The sequence below is a fragment of the Belonocnema kinseyi genome, chromosome 2 (genome assembly GCF_010883055.1).
Source record: "Belonocnema kinseyi isolate 2016_QV_RU_SX_M_011 chromosome 2, B_treatae_v1, whole genome shotgun sequence".
Taxonomy (NCBI): domain Eukaryota; kingdom Metazoa; phylum Arthropoda; class Insecta; order Hymenoptera; family Cynipidae; genus Belonocnema; species Belonocnema kinseyi.
The window spans coordinates 56,146,462-56,162,315 of record NC_046658.1 but is presented as its reverse complement, the minus strand read 5'-3'; the positions used below and the strand labels follow the sequence as shown (position 1 = coordinate 56,162,315).

Genomic DNA, 15,854 nt, shown 5'->3' with positions numbered 1-15,854 from the left:
AAAACCTAACACAAAATTTGACTTGCACCTTGTCAGTGGTGCCAAAGTTCACTGGCAGGCTGTTAAACATGCCAAAAAATCGAGTGAAAAAACGTCATTTTAATATTGTTGAAACCAAAGATAATATAAGCATAGATGCGGCACGGGAGGTCGGAGTGGGAGAACGAAATATATATCTAACTACATTTTTGCATGCCTCGAGGTGCTGCCCTCTTCAACTTTTCGAAGTTTGTATGACAACCGCGTCCTTTGCCTACGTCTACGGGAGGGGTGGGGCAACGGCGAAAGCTAAGCCGGAAGTGCCGGTGATTTTCTGTTTCTCGATTCTCGCGCTTGCCTTCGCCAGCCATATCTGTAGCTGACTCGGGGCTGTCATGCACGCCGAAAATATTAAAATTATTGAGGGCCTAAAATTATTATATTTATTATTATGTTAAAAATAATTAATTTCTTTTACGGTTTCTTTTTAAAAAGGGAACATTTCCGAGATAGTAAATAAATTTAAAAAGTAAATAGAATTTTTATTAATTCAGAATTTAGTTAAATCAAAAAGTTAAATTAATTCCTCGTCTGGTTTCTTTTAAAAGAGAAATTTTCGAAATACTATCTAAATAAGTTTTAAGAAATTCTTGTCATATTTTAGAATTGTAGCGAAATTTCAAACATTATTTAAAAAAATATAATGTTTACAAAAATAGTGAATTGAAGCTTCGAATACTTCACTGCATAAATTTATCCTACATGTGTTTTTAAATCCTAAAATATTTTATTATTTTCTCGCATAATTAAGGTATAACTAAAGTAATATTTACACATCTCTGTAGTGTCTAATTGACAATTTACATTTAATTCCGAGGAAAAATTTAAGATTTTCACTACTCATTTAATTATTTATCAAAATTATATTAAAATTCTGTTTTTTGTTTTTTTTTCTTGATTATTTGAAACGTATAATCTTTTTCCTTATAATTTGTTTAATTACAAAACCCAGTAACTAGACTGTGCCTTGCACATTAAAATTTAATTTTAAAAGTTTGAGGGCAGTTAACCACTTGCATTTCTTATGCTGATCAGAATTCACAACTTAAAGAAATCCAAATAGTTTATAAAAATAATTCAAAGAATCGAAGAATCCAAAAAAATTCTAAAGAAATATAAGGCACTTAGGGGTGCATCTCAGCAACTAAGGCTATTACAAAAAAAATGGAAAAGGAAAGAGTTCCAAAGAATTAAAATAATTCAATCATTTTTTGCGAGCCGGGAAACGACCGGAAATTTGTTTCTTTGATTAAAACGGCTACCTGAATTTCTTAATATTTAAAAAATTATTATATACATTGGTGTTTTCCTGTAAAAATAGTTATACTTTTTCGTACTTGTAAGAAAATTCCCACCAAGGATTGAAAAATTTTTTACCTTACTTAATTCTTCAAGTGAATTTTTTTTTAAGTTTGCAATAACAAAGAAAAACTATCCAATTAGGGGTTTTAAGGGTTTAAAAATCGTGATTTATTTTTTTCATAAATAGTTTGGAAATAATTTTCACATTGTACACATCAGCTTGTTTTTAGGTATATTATATTGATAATGTGCACAATGTGAAAATTATTTTGAAACTATTTATGAAAAAAATAAATCACGATTTTAAACACTTAAAACCCCTAATTGGATAGTTTTTCTATGTTATTTGCAAACTTAAAAAAAATTCACTTGAAGAAATAAATGAAATCAAACATTTTTTCTCCCTCGTATCAGTTATTATTTAAAACTCACTTTCAATTGATTTGAATTTGCAATATGAAACGCTTTAAATTCCTAAGAATTAAAATCGAAATATATAATGAATTTGCAATAAAGAATATTAATTTTCTTACCAAAAAAGATGAATTTTTAACAAATTTCATGAATTTTCAACCAAATAGTTGAATTTCCAACTTATAAAGGATCCATTTCTAATCAAGAATAGACAAGTTGCAATTTGAAAAAAAATTAAATTTTAAACTTATAAAGTATAAATTTCTAACAAAAATGTAAAATTGCAAATTTTCAGATAAAAAATTAATTTTAAAAAAACTCAAAATGTCATGCAAATTGCTACATGTTAAAAAAAAGATTAATTTTTAACTAAATCGAGAAATTAAATTTTCAACAAAAGAGTCAACCCCAAAGATCAAGGGCAGTCCAAAAATATGAATCTTTAATGATAAAGTTCAACTTTTAACCAAGTCGTTTAATTTTCAATTAAAGAAGATAAATTGAAAAAAAAATAGTTACATTTTTAACCAACGAAATGAATTTTCCAGCATTGCATTAATGATCTACCAAAATAAGACGAGCTTTTAACAAAATATACTAATTTTTAACAAAATTTTTGAAGTTTAAAGCCGGGAGGAGCAATTTTAAAACAGAAAATATTAATTTTTAATAAAAATATCAATTTAAATCAAAAATGAGATGTTTACCTTGTTAGTTGAAAAACATTATTCTTATTTAAAAAAAACGAATTTTCAACAAAACTAGAAGCTCTTACGCGCGCGACCCACTACTTTCATTGTAAATATTCTATTTAGAAATTAAGTTAAAGAAAGTACCACGATAATCATTTTTACTTTAATAACTTCTTTTTATACACGACTTCGCATAGGTACCATATATGACGAAAGACAAAGTTGTGTACTCGAATTTTGAAAACTCGACTAAACTCGGAAGATGTTTTTCTGCAGTTTTCCTCTCATTGGACCAAATGTTTATAGACCAGTTATTTCATGTTTTTGGATTTTCCTTGGAAACGGCTGTTTTTAGAGGAAAAATATTTATATAATAAAACACTCAACATTTTCTTCTGAATAAAAAAGGTTATATAAAATATTGCCATAAAGTGAATAGTTTGCCCGGAAAATTGAAAAGATTGAACATTTTTGGAAGTTTATTATTTTTCCATTTATGAGGGATTGCCTCAATGAAAACGAGAGCAGTTTATTGTTTCGAGCTTGGCTGAAGGTAAGCTACCGTGCAATATCAATAATTTCGTTGTATCTATATTATTTATTTAATACTGAAAATTATTTTGATCATTTAAAACGCTTAATTTGAAGAAGTTGCTTTCATTTCTCGAAGTAGGGACTTTGTCATTTACCTTCCTTATGTCATAACAACGCATCCGCAAATTTTCGAAATTTTACATTAATTTTTTGATATTAAAAACCACATTTTTCTGAACCTGTGTCAAAACTCTTTGAAAATCCGAGTTGAGTCTGTGCTGTGGGGTGAAATAATAACGATGTATTTACTGCAGGCCCACTTTTTTCTTCAAACGGTAGAGAACATAATGCACCCATCGTCAATAATCTCTACTCCTTTCATATCCCTGGGACCCTTCGAACTGCATTTCACAGGGCATGAAGCAACCACGGTCATGTGGTCACAGGCGACTATCGGCGTCCCTCTTCCGCTAAAGCAAATACGCAAGAGCAAGCGAGAGAGTAACGGGCTTGTTAGTACAGTCAAGCACAGTAATTTCTATCTTTGTAAGAGAACCTTTCTCTCGGATTAAAATTAAGCTTATAATCAGGCTCTGAAGTGAATTTAAACCTTTTTTTCGACACGCCTCCAAAATACTTCTGGCTTCACATCTACTGTTGTTTATATAGAAAGTCATTTGTAAATTAATAATTTCAAAGATAATCTAACAAGTACAAAAAATTATTGACATTCCATTAAATAATTTAGATTAATAGTTCAAGGAGAAGATAATAAAATAACCATTTTTGTATCTCCATTCTTCTCCCGCTAACATTTCACGTCTATCAAACGCGTTTTTTGTATCAGAAAAAAATCATATCATTACTGATTTTTGCATGAAGCATTCGAAAGGTGCTCCAATGATCGTATCAAAATCGTATCAAAAGTATTATTATTGGATAAAAATGTAAATATAAATAAATCATTGTTTGAATAATTGATTGGTCAAAAGGATTCTAAATCCGTTAAAAATTCGAAATTTCCAGCTTTTAACGATATAAATTAAACTGTTTCAACTTGAGTCTTAATCATTAAGAAAAAGCAAACATCCGACTGAAACTTTGTAAACTATTTTTAATTAAAAAATTACTTCGGAAAAATGTATTTTGTAACTAAACGCTGTCACTAAATTAAAAATATTGGCTCAGTGTAAAATATTAATTCATGATGTTTTAAATTTTTTTATTACAAACAATGATAATTATTTTATATCTATCAATATTTGACTGTTTATTCAAGCCGAATTAATTAAAACCGAATATTTAAAAAAAAAACATTTGAAATTGAATTGTTTTACCTGGGAAAACTTGAATCGTTAAAATTTCGAGTATCTTTTGAGCTTTGAACGTTACTATTTTGATTGTTATTTAAAGACAAAGGTTTAATGTCTAAGTGAAACGTTTCAATTTAGATGTTTAAATAGCAAATGGGCCCTTATTATTTCTAGACGAAAATTGAGTAATTTTAATAGGTGTTTGGAAGTTTTGAAAAGATTGAAAATTAATTGAAAACTTGAAATGATTTCATATAATTTAAACGCAGTTTGTACCAACAAAATTCGGTTTTTGCATATTCAAAAAAAATGACAAACTTTTTAAGATTGTGAAAGCCTTCAAAAGAATAAAAACATTCTCGTTAGATTCCTAGAAAAATTGAAAAACATTTTTTATTTTGGAATATTATTTACAAAGAATATTCAAAAAGATTTTAAAAGATTTCCAAAATTGTTAAAAGAGTCTAGAATATTTTAACATAATTTTTTATAATTTGCGAAATTTCTAAAAGTTGAAGGAAAAAATCTATTCATTTCAAAAGACATTCAGAAGTTCGAAAAACATTTCAAAAATAATTTTAAAGTTGCATAAATTTAAAATAACTTCTAGATTTAACAAGTGCTCAGTTTAAAAAATGCAATTGTCCATTTTTCAGCTTTTCTATCTTAAAATTATTTAAGTTAATGCAATTTTAAAAACTGAAAAGTTAACTGATTCTTTAATTGAATGAGTTCAACATGCTGACGTAGATTTATATTTATAGAATTGAATCTGAATCTTTGAACTCATTAATTTTCAAAAGTTGAAAATTATCAATTTAGCAGTTTATCTGCATTTTATTTAAAATTGCTTAATTGAAAATTGTTAGTAACTTCCATTTTTCAAGTGGATATTATAAAGCAATCCAATAAAAAAAGTGTAATTAAAAAACTTTGAAACCTCGGTTTGAAAAGTTCGAAATTCAAGTGGTACAATTTGAGTGCTGCAATTTGTAGTTTGTTTTTATTACTGAAAATGGAAGAAAGTTAAGCTTTAGAGTTCGAATTGCATAATTTTATTGTCCGCGGAAAATGTTTGCGAAGCCGGAAAAACCCAGAAATGACCGTGAATTTTTTTCTTCGTTTAAAACAGCCATCCTGAATACAGAACTAGATAACCAACGTCTTTACCAATAATAAGGTTTTTCCATGAAAAACAGTTTTACTAAAGAGGTTACATCGAAATCTCATTTTAGGCTGTTCATTATCCTTAATTTTGTAACTAATGGGAAAAGCGCTAAAAATTGCGGTTCTCTTTGATAACATATGACATAATAACTGATAATAATACATAATACATAATTACTATCTTTCAATAAACATTTGTGATAAGAAATTGTCTACAATCTAATTTACATTTATTTGGGGCAACATTCTCTTGATCATATTTCTCATCCTAAAAGTTTTTGAATAAATACAAAATAATAAAGGAGTTCTTCTTCTTTCATAGACTAAGTAGTATTTTTTTTTAAAAAAGCAAGAAACCAGATCCTGACTTACAATCTTAAATTTATGTCTTGTAAAAACAACCACATTTGAAAACTTTTTCATGCAATTTGTTGTATTGCCGTCGGGAAAAAAACACACTTTCATTTAAGTTCATTAAAAAGCATTTATCTGTTGAAGGTTAATTATTTTAGCTGAAAATGCCTTTCTTTGCTTGAAATATCGTTTTCAATTTAAAAATGAATTTTCTCATATGCATAATAACGGATTCCAACTAAAGAGTTGTGATTTTAAATGAAAATACTAAAGTTAAAACGCAAACAAATTTGGGAAACATTACATTTTTCGTTAAAAGTTCTTCTCTCTAGTTGAAAATGGAACTAGTTAAAAATTAGTTTCATTTATTTGTTAACTGTAAAGCTTGATTATAAATTTACTTTTAATCCGATCATTACTGAATTTTGATACGATCAGTGGAGCACCTTTGGAATGCTTTATGCAAAAATCAGTAATGATATGATTTTTTTCTGATACTAAAAACGTATTTGATAGACGTGAAATGTTAGCGGGAGAAGAATGGAGATACAAAAGTGGTTATTTTATTATCTCCCCCTTGAAGTATTAATCTGAATTATTTCATGGAATGTTAATAATTTTCTGTTCTTGTTAGATCATCTTCGAAATTATTATTTCACAAATGACTTTCTATATAAACAACAGTAGATGTGAAGCCAGAAGTATTTTGGAGGCGTGTCAAACAAAAGGTTTAAATTCAGTTCAGAGCTTGATTGTAAGCTTAATTTTAATCCGATAATTACTAAATTTTGATAAGATCATTGGAGCACCTTTGGAATGCTTCATGCAAAAATCAGTAATGATATGATTTTGTCTGATACAGAAAACGCGTTTAATAGACGTGAAATGTTAGCGGGAGAAGAAAGGTTCTCTTACAAAGATAGAAATTACTGTGCTTGACTGTACTAACAAGCCCGTTACTCTCTCGCTTGCTCTCGCGTATTTGCTTTAGCGGAAGAGGGACGCCGATAGTCGCCTGTGACCACATGACCGTGGTTGCATCATGCCCTGTGAAATGCAGTTCGAAGGGTCCCAGGGATATGGAAGGAGTAGAGATTATTGACGATGGGTGCATTATGTTCTCTACCGTTTGAAGAAAAAAGTGGGCCTGCAGTAAATACATCGTTATTATTTCACCCCACAGCACGGGCTCAACTCGGATTTTCAAAGAGTTTTGACACAGGTTCAGAAAAATGTGGTTTTTATTATCAAAAAATTAATGTAAAATTTCGAAAATTTTCGGTTGCGTTGTTAAGACATAAGAAAGGTAAATGACAACGTCCCTAGTTCGAGAAATGAAAGCAACTTCTTCAAATTAAGCGTTGAAAATGATAAAAGTAATTTTCAGTATTAAATAAAAAATATAGATACAACGAAATTATTGATATTGCATGGTAGCTTACCTTCAGCCAAGCTCGAAACAATAAACTGCACTCGTTTTATTATATAACTATTTTTGCTCTAAAAACAGCCGTTTCCAAGGAAAATCCAAAAACATTATATAATCCGCCATTTTGGAAGATGGCGGCTCGAGCCCCCCCCCCCCAATTAACTGAATTTTGGGAGGTGTTTCAAGACCCTCTAAGGAAGCTTCCTGACAACTAAGTTCATTGTTATAAATTATTTCAATTTAAAATCCTTCGCTGACTGGCCTATAAACAGATACCTCGAACGCGAGCTCGAACGTGCTTGTTTCACTTTTTTATCACTCTATGGGAAGCTTAGACCTGCTTTCAACCATAGGATAGTAACATTTTTAACAAAAGAGTTCAGCCTAAAAATGACTTTATCCGCAGAAGATTAATTTTCTAAACATAGAATAGTTAAATCTTCGACCAAAGAGGTGAACCCAAAACCAAAAGAATAATCTCTTTACAAAGTAGTGAAATTTTTAACCAAACCTTTGAATTCCTAATGAAACAAGATGACTTTTGAACAAAATAGTTGCATTTTTTACAGAATAATAAAATTTGCAACTGAATACCAGAATTTTTAACCAAACGCGTTGAATTCCGAACCACAAATAATATAATAGTAGACTTTCTACCAAAAAGGATTTAAGCGAAAGAACGAGAAAAGGGGGTTTCTTAAAAACAGAGAAAAAATGAACAATTCTTTAAAAGTTAATGATAAGGAAATATAATAAATTGATGCAAAATCCTGTTAAATAAAACAAGAATCCAACGACCAAATTTGGACCATAACGAATAAACAAAAACCAAAAATCCAATTGTAATCTGAAAAAAAAAAACAAAAAACAAATAAAATTTTCTTCCACTGACCCCCAACCCCTGTTCGAACCATAGTTTTTTAGCATGCCCCCCCCCCCCCCCCTATGAAATTGGTAATGCACTTTACTGACGACACCTTAAAGTTCTGATTTTTGTATTTAATGAATTTATCCTTATAATGTATAGTTTAAAATTTGTTTAGCATAAAAATACACAACGAAAAATCGAGAAGACTCAGAAAACGAAATTACAACAATTAAAAGAAGACAGAGAACAAGTATATTGAGACTATGCTTAAGAAACTTTATTTTCAATTTTATTTACATTGGATAAAATATCAATATTACAGAGAAAAGTAACAGCGTTTTACTTTGAAGAATTCAAATGATTTAAAAACTGAAATTGATCACAAAAATTAAAGGGCCACTAATTTTTCTCATTCTCATCATTTATGATTGAGAAAGGATAAGAAGAGAAAGGTCCGAGAAGTCCGAAAAGAAAGGACGAGTTCCTTAACAGCCATTTTGGATAAAAATACAAAGTTTGGGACCATTTTTTTATACTTAAACTTTTTATTTACGGCTATTAATAGTACTCAGAAGGCCAAACAATTTATCCTGATGACTTTTTTATATAAAAAAAATTCTCAGAGTTATAGCATTTTCAAAACTTGTAATATCAATCGAAAATCAAAATTATAAGCCAAACAACGTACGATATGAAAAAAAGTAAAGAAAAACATTGCTTTTTAAAAGCCCTACAAGATTATCATACAAAGTTTTTGGATTTTCTTGTGAAATTGAAAATTCTCATTTTTATTGCACAAAAAATAATAAGATATGAAAAATCCCATTTTGCGGTCAAACTATGCAGGGCACGAAAGAAGATGAATCAACAAAAATTTTGATCACAAAAAAGATCTACAAATTCGTTAATTATAACTTCTTGATAGGAGGCGTACCTTTTGTTTTATTCGCGAAAAATAACATTGAAAATATAAAAAAAAACTTTGTGAAAAAATGATACAAGTTACGAAAAAAATGATTTAACAAAAAATGTTTACCCGAAAAAGAGCTACAAATTTATTATGAATTACTTTTTGACATGACACGTAGTTTTGGTTTTGATCATAAAAATGGTATTAAAAATAAAAATGAAAAATTTGTGGAAAAACAACAAAAGGTACAAAAACAAATTGATAGAAAAAGTTATTCGATAGAGAAAGTATTAGAATTTCCCGAAATTTTACACCACAACATTCAAATTTTGAACCAAATGACGCAAAATACGACAAAAAGTTTCAGAGAGAAATGATAGGTTTTGACAAATCCTAAAAAATTTCTTCAATCCACTTTTCAATAGGACTCCTAATTTTGTTTTATCGTAAGTAATATATGCAGATCATCCAAAATTCTAATATTGCACTAAAAGACGCAAGATACGCATAACAACATAACAACAACAGCATAACAACGCGGGATGGAGAAAAATGTCTAAAAAGGGATTTTATTTTTTAAGTTCATTTTAAGGTGGTTCAGAAAATATAAATTTCCAACTGTCTGTCAAAAAACGAGTGCTCAGCGCGAGTGTCACGATAATATTGTGTACCTCAAAGCCTACAGAAACTTGAGAAACTTAATCTTTAACTATACTTATTTAAGCAAAAAATTCAGGATATGAACACGCATATAAATACTGCGATCTAAAGAGATGTTTTCGATAAAGTTTCATTCAAGCATTCTAAATGTAAAGAATAAATATCTGCGCGGGAATTAAAAGACGCGCGCCCCGGGCGCGCTCAAACTTGCGAGCCATGGGCACAGCGCACGATGAGAATGTGCCCGCGACAATAAATAGTTCATTTACGGATTATTTTATTACAAAAAAACAATTAAGGGAGAAAATGGACATAATTTACATACATAGTAAGATACATAAATTTCTATAAAATATTATTTAAAAAAATAAAATAAAAAATAATTTTATTATATAATTTTATCGTTTCATTATAATTTATTTAATTCATAATTAATTACACAAACATAGAAATTTACGAATTATTGTTTACTTAAATAAATAATCGTGAGGGAGGCGGTATTCCCATAAAATTTAACTCTACATCTAAAAACTATAAATCGCTAATTATACATGCGAGAACGCTGTACTATCATATTTATTTAAAAAATTAATTATTTTAAATTTCAAATCAATATGTTTATCAATCAAAACTTTTAATGTTTTCAAACGTATATTTTCATTTAGTAGAATTTCTACCGCTTTTTTTCAAAACAACAAAATAATATTAATCATAGACAGTAAATTTTAATTGTAAAATGACTAACTTTTTCCATAAAAGATGTCAGCTAAAAATATTTATTACGATACAATTGCATTTTAATTCAGTTTAAAAGTAAATCTTATGCATCGACATATTTTCTTGATGCAAAATTTATTCAAATAATTGATTCGTTAATTGAAAATAATAAATCAAAGTTCTCGATATAAAATTTGTATTTTATATCTTTAAGTATTTAGTATTTACCGACTTCGTATCGGCTATTTGAGGGAATTGTTCGACGGGTGAAGATTGCAGGAGCAAAGTAGTTGGTGGGTGCGATTTTCAGGTTGAGAGGCATGGGGGGATCAGGCATTTTTCGCCGGGAGCGCCCTCTACAATTAGTTCCTCGAACTATACACGTGCCGCATCTAGGCTTATAATATCTTTGGTTGAAACCTACTGGGAATGATTGTTTGAATGCTGAGAACTAACAAAAAATTTGACTGGCTGCTTCTCGGTGGTGCCAAAGTTGACTGGCAGGCTGTCATGCCAAAAATTCAAGTGAAGAAACTTAATTTTAGTACTCTTGAAACCCATTGTTGCGAGCTGTGAATTTACGTAAAAAGTGAGATTTTCGTAGTTTCTTTTTTTTTGTACACATATTAGTATTAGAGAAATATCCTATAGATGAAAAATTTAGTTAATGAAAATGACAAAACTTCCATTCGGTTGCTGATTAAAATGTCAGTCAACTTTGGCACTACTCAAGAGCTGCCACTCAAACTTCTTGGTAGTTGTTTGCACCTAAAAAATCATCCACAATGGGTTTTAAGAGTACTAAAATGAAGGTTCTAATTGTCATCCTGTCATTTTTTTATATGTGACACGAGATACGTTAAAAATCTAAAAGAAGACTTGTACTATATTTTGCTTCATCCATAAAAAATAATATGAAAACCAAAATCCTTTTCAACAACGCAAGATAGAGAAAGATGTCTAAAAAAATTATTGCAGTTTTTTTATTTATTTTAAGGTAGCTCAGAAAATATACATTTACAAATATTCGTTAAAAATCGAGCGTACAGTGCGAGTTTCACGATGAGAATGTGTACCTCAAATCACAAAGAGCTTTGAACAACTTAATCTTTAACTATACTTAATTAGGTAGAAAATTCAGATTACGAAGACGCATATAAAAACTGCTATCTAGAAGAGATATTTTTGATAGAGTTTCATTCAAGTATTTGAAATGCACGAGATAACTCAGTATCGAGCGCGAAGCGCGAAATTCAACAGACGCGCACCCTAGGGGCGTTCATACTTGCGAGCCGCGCGCGTAGCGTGCGATGAGAATGTAACCGCAAGCCAGGCAGATTTTTAAATTGTATATTCTGTAAAAAATGCTTTTACCTTCTTTAAGGCGTAAAACTACAAATCTTAAGAAGGAATTGATATTTTGAAAAATGTTTTTTTATATTATAAATCAATGTTTTTCCATATAAAGGAATAACTTAGTAAGCACAAAACTCACAGGATGTCTTCCTCATATTACTGTGAATATAAAAAACCAAGAGTAGCCTTTTGGAGAACAGGCTGCTATAAATAAATTAAATTAAGACATTTTTTTTCCAAAAATACCACAGTTTAAAGAATATTTTTATTAATATTTTCATAATTTACTAAAAAATTCACGTTGCTCCAAGTTCGTGATAAATTTTTTTTTTTTTACAAAAGACAAAAAATACATTCGTGTCTCATATTTTTCCTTGGAGGAAAATATATTTAAATAATAAGTTGATTTTAACTAACTAAGATTTGGAGAATCGACCGAATAAGAGCACAGGCTTACCTCTGTATACGAATTATACTAATCCTCGAAGTTCACTGGAATTGACGTACCTTTTTTTTCCCTATATACGATTGCTTGGTAGTTTATTCTCTGATACCGTCCTTGGCTCTACTCGCTGAACCTGTTCAAATAAGTTTTTTTTTCTATTACAGACTGCATTCAGTGTCTTCCACACGGCTCAGGTCTCAGGTACGTATCTTTAATTTTTAGCTCCGGTAACGAATGAACGATGTGGAGTATTACAAGAAACTAATTGAATATTACGGTTAATATTGTGTAAATTTCAGCCGTTAGGAAGGTTAGTACATGGTACTTGTTACGTCCTGTTACGTCCGCTTGTCGCGACAGAGTCATGAAATTCCCTTCTACCCAACGATGATTGGAGGAGGTTAAAACGTGGTCCGGTGCTGCTTTGCGTCGATTTAAAAACCGTCTACCACGAAAAATTATGTTAATAATTTATAGGTAAATCAAATTAATTATTTCAACATCAAAGTTTGGGAAAAATACTAGACTTTTATTACAAAACACCATTTCGTAGCACAATAAAATCCAATAATTAATATTGTTTATTTTCACAACAATAATCCTGATTTGTTTAAACTTCATAAAACCAATGACTTAATAATAATTTACATTTCGTGATTTACGCGCATGCATCACGCCAGAATTATTTATTATTAAAGATTGATTTTAATTTAATTTATTTCAACGTTATATTAAAACAATCAATTCGTTTTGCAATCGAATTATTTAAAATCCAAAATGGACTTGACAACTGCTGAAGAGTTAACGTTCGAAAGTAAAAGATAGCGAGATACAATCTAGCGTTTCGGCTCGCTCGCACCTATATTTATAACCTTACAGTTTGGTTTCGGAAGGGTGGGAAACCAATCGGCGATTACATGTCGTCATTATGGACCAATTGCATCACACATCACGTAGGTAACCTACGTGACGTTTCGCAGGTCGCCGCACAGGGGCGAACCCAGAAAAATATTTCGGGGCGCGTGGGGTTTTAAAAAAAGATATTTATAAGTGTATCCCATGCATAGCTGTTAAATTTGAATTTTGTCCTTGGTAAAGAAAATTCCCTTCTTACCACCAAATATAAATTTATAAATTTCTAGTTACGGCGATTCGCACGCCGTCACGCCTTTCCCCTTATTAAAAAGTTGTTTGATAATAGAAAATAAATTTCTTTAACAAAAAAACTTTTCACGTTCGTTTCAGACAAGTGCTTTTATCAAGGCAGTGTGTGGACGTCCGGTGCCGGGCGCTAGGCTCGTATCCGGTAGATTGCTCTGATTGGTTGCACTGCAGTGGGCGGTGTCTGCCGGACAGCAGCATCGAGTACGGCATTCGACTTAGTACAATTCTTATTTTCTTGTGACGTGTATGTCATTTATGCTATTTTCATGTACGCATAGAAATTCCCTTCAAGACCGGTGACCGTTTGACATCTTATAAAGATGTGGAACTTGCGCTTCACAATCACGAAAAAGAAACTTTTTCGAAGTTTTTGAAAAGAGACAGCCGCACGATCGGAAATTCAAGAGTGAATAAATATATCAATCCAAATCTTATTTATTATGAGATTGAATTTGTTTGTAAACATGGAGGTAAATCCTTTCGATTAAATATAAAAGACATTAAACAAAGAAGGTGAGTTTTAAGAATCAACATTTTTAATTTTTACTTCAACTGTTTTAAATAAGCAATAGTCATTCACTTGGATTTTTTTTTAAATTAAAGTTTATGCAATTTCTAGCAAAGTAGAGGAGGCATATTTGTAAAAAAGCTGCTTAATTTTTTTATTTAACAATGAAAATTCATTTTTTTTTAAATTTCGAACATGCCATTTTGTGGGAATTTATCCAATTCATGCAAAGGTGAACAGAATTGGTGGTGAAATTTGTCTTGAATGTTACCAACAGTATCAGATATTTGAAAAATTGTTTCGAATTTTTATGAACAAATAAATCAACAAAAGTTAGATATTTTGTGAGAGTGATATATAGCTACTTAAGATGTGTGTTTCGAAATGAAAATTTGAAAAAAATTCCATATACTTGAACAAATTAGATAAAGAAATCATTGTTTGGCCATTTTTTAACATATAGATTTCGTTTTTTCAGATAAATAAATTGCTACTGTCTTTCTAATAAGTCTCTATAGTGATTTTTTATTAATAATAAAAAATTAGTAATAAACAATGGGCCTTTGATGTAATACTTTGCTGTTACAATAATTCGTAATTTTAAAAAAATTTAATAAGCAAATTAATCTGGGGCCGTTTTTAATGGAAACACAATATTGTTTTCTATGAAATCGACTGCAATTTTAAAGCAAGGTCTCTCTGTTATGATATTGTATTATCCGCCAGGACATGTTTATTATTTTAACAATTGTTTATAAAAATAAGTCGAAATTATAAACAACGTATAAAAAACTCTCAGTTCGTTGATTATGTTTCTTCAAATAAAATGATGTTTCTATAACATATTCATCCACCCGCAATTCAGTTGAATTCGTTCCATTTATAATCTTTAGTGTCGAATAAGTGTTAAAAAATGGTTAAAACAAGAACGAACTGAGAGTTTTTATACATTGTTCATATTTTCGACTGATTTTTATAAACAATTGTAACGACAATTATAATTTTCAATTTAATGTTCATCATTAACGTGGCTTACTGTATTTCTAAAAATATTTTCTACAATGAATACAATTCGTGATACTAATCAATAATGTATACACTTCTAAATTAATAACTGGCAATAATTCCCACAAATAGAACTATATGAAAATGTCCTTAGTAATCAAACAATGATAAAGTAAATGCATAAGGAAAGGTAAAATAGAGAACACCAAATAACCCACTTTCAATAAACAATTACATATTCAAGTGCGTGAAAAAAGTTAAATTTTGAGCTTGTGCCTCCTGCACGTCTCAAGAAAATAAGCAATTGCATGTAAAATGCCGTATGCGATGCTGCTGTCCGGCGGATCCCGCCCTCTGCCGTGCAACCAATCAGAGCAATCTACCGAATACGAAACCAGTGCCCTTTTAATCGTTAAAGTAGAATACTTTAAACACACATTCGTTTCACTCTTAAATTATCTAGTTTAACGCCGAAATAATTTCCACTAAATTTTAGAGTCACTGCTTTTCATCTTTAGAAGACAATCACTTTGACCGTGGAACGATTCTGAGAATAACGCTTAAAGTATTCACTTTAATGGTTAAACGGTTGCATTTTAAAAACGCTGTAATGCGATTCCACGCATGCGCACACATTCATGCTCTCATAGAGCATTCTCCATTGTGACGTCACGCGCTCCGAGCGGCCCTCTGCCTCTGAGGAATAGCCACCTCCCTATGCCCCTATAGTTTGCATGTATTGCCGTCGTTTTTTAAAATTGTTTTTGTTTTATCGAAATGCAGAGTGAATATTTTGCAAAATTTTCTGGAGACGTCAAGACCCGATATATCCAAAAACTGGAAAAAATCGAAAACTTAGAACTTAGAAAAGTAAGAAAACTTACTTTTTTGAAAAAGTCGATTTTAATCCGTTTTTCACTTCAACTCGTGCTCTGTACGTCAGTTTTTGGAATTTTTGAATAACATTTTCAGAAAAT

General features: G+C 30.2%; 1 protein-coding gene across 1 annotated transcript in view; it reads right to left on the bottom strand.

The window, feature by feature from the left end:
• The window catches only part of LOC117182674, a 107,994-nt gene extending 94,998 nt beyond the window's left edge, over positions 1-12,996 (bottom strand). The window contains exon 1 of the mRNA XM_033375778.1: positions 12,213-12,996. The gene's annotated coding sequence lies outside the window, so the exon portion shown is untranslated. The remainder of the gene's footprint in view (positions 1-12,212) is intronic.
• Positions 12,997-15,854: the final 2,858 nt, after the last annotated feature.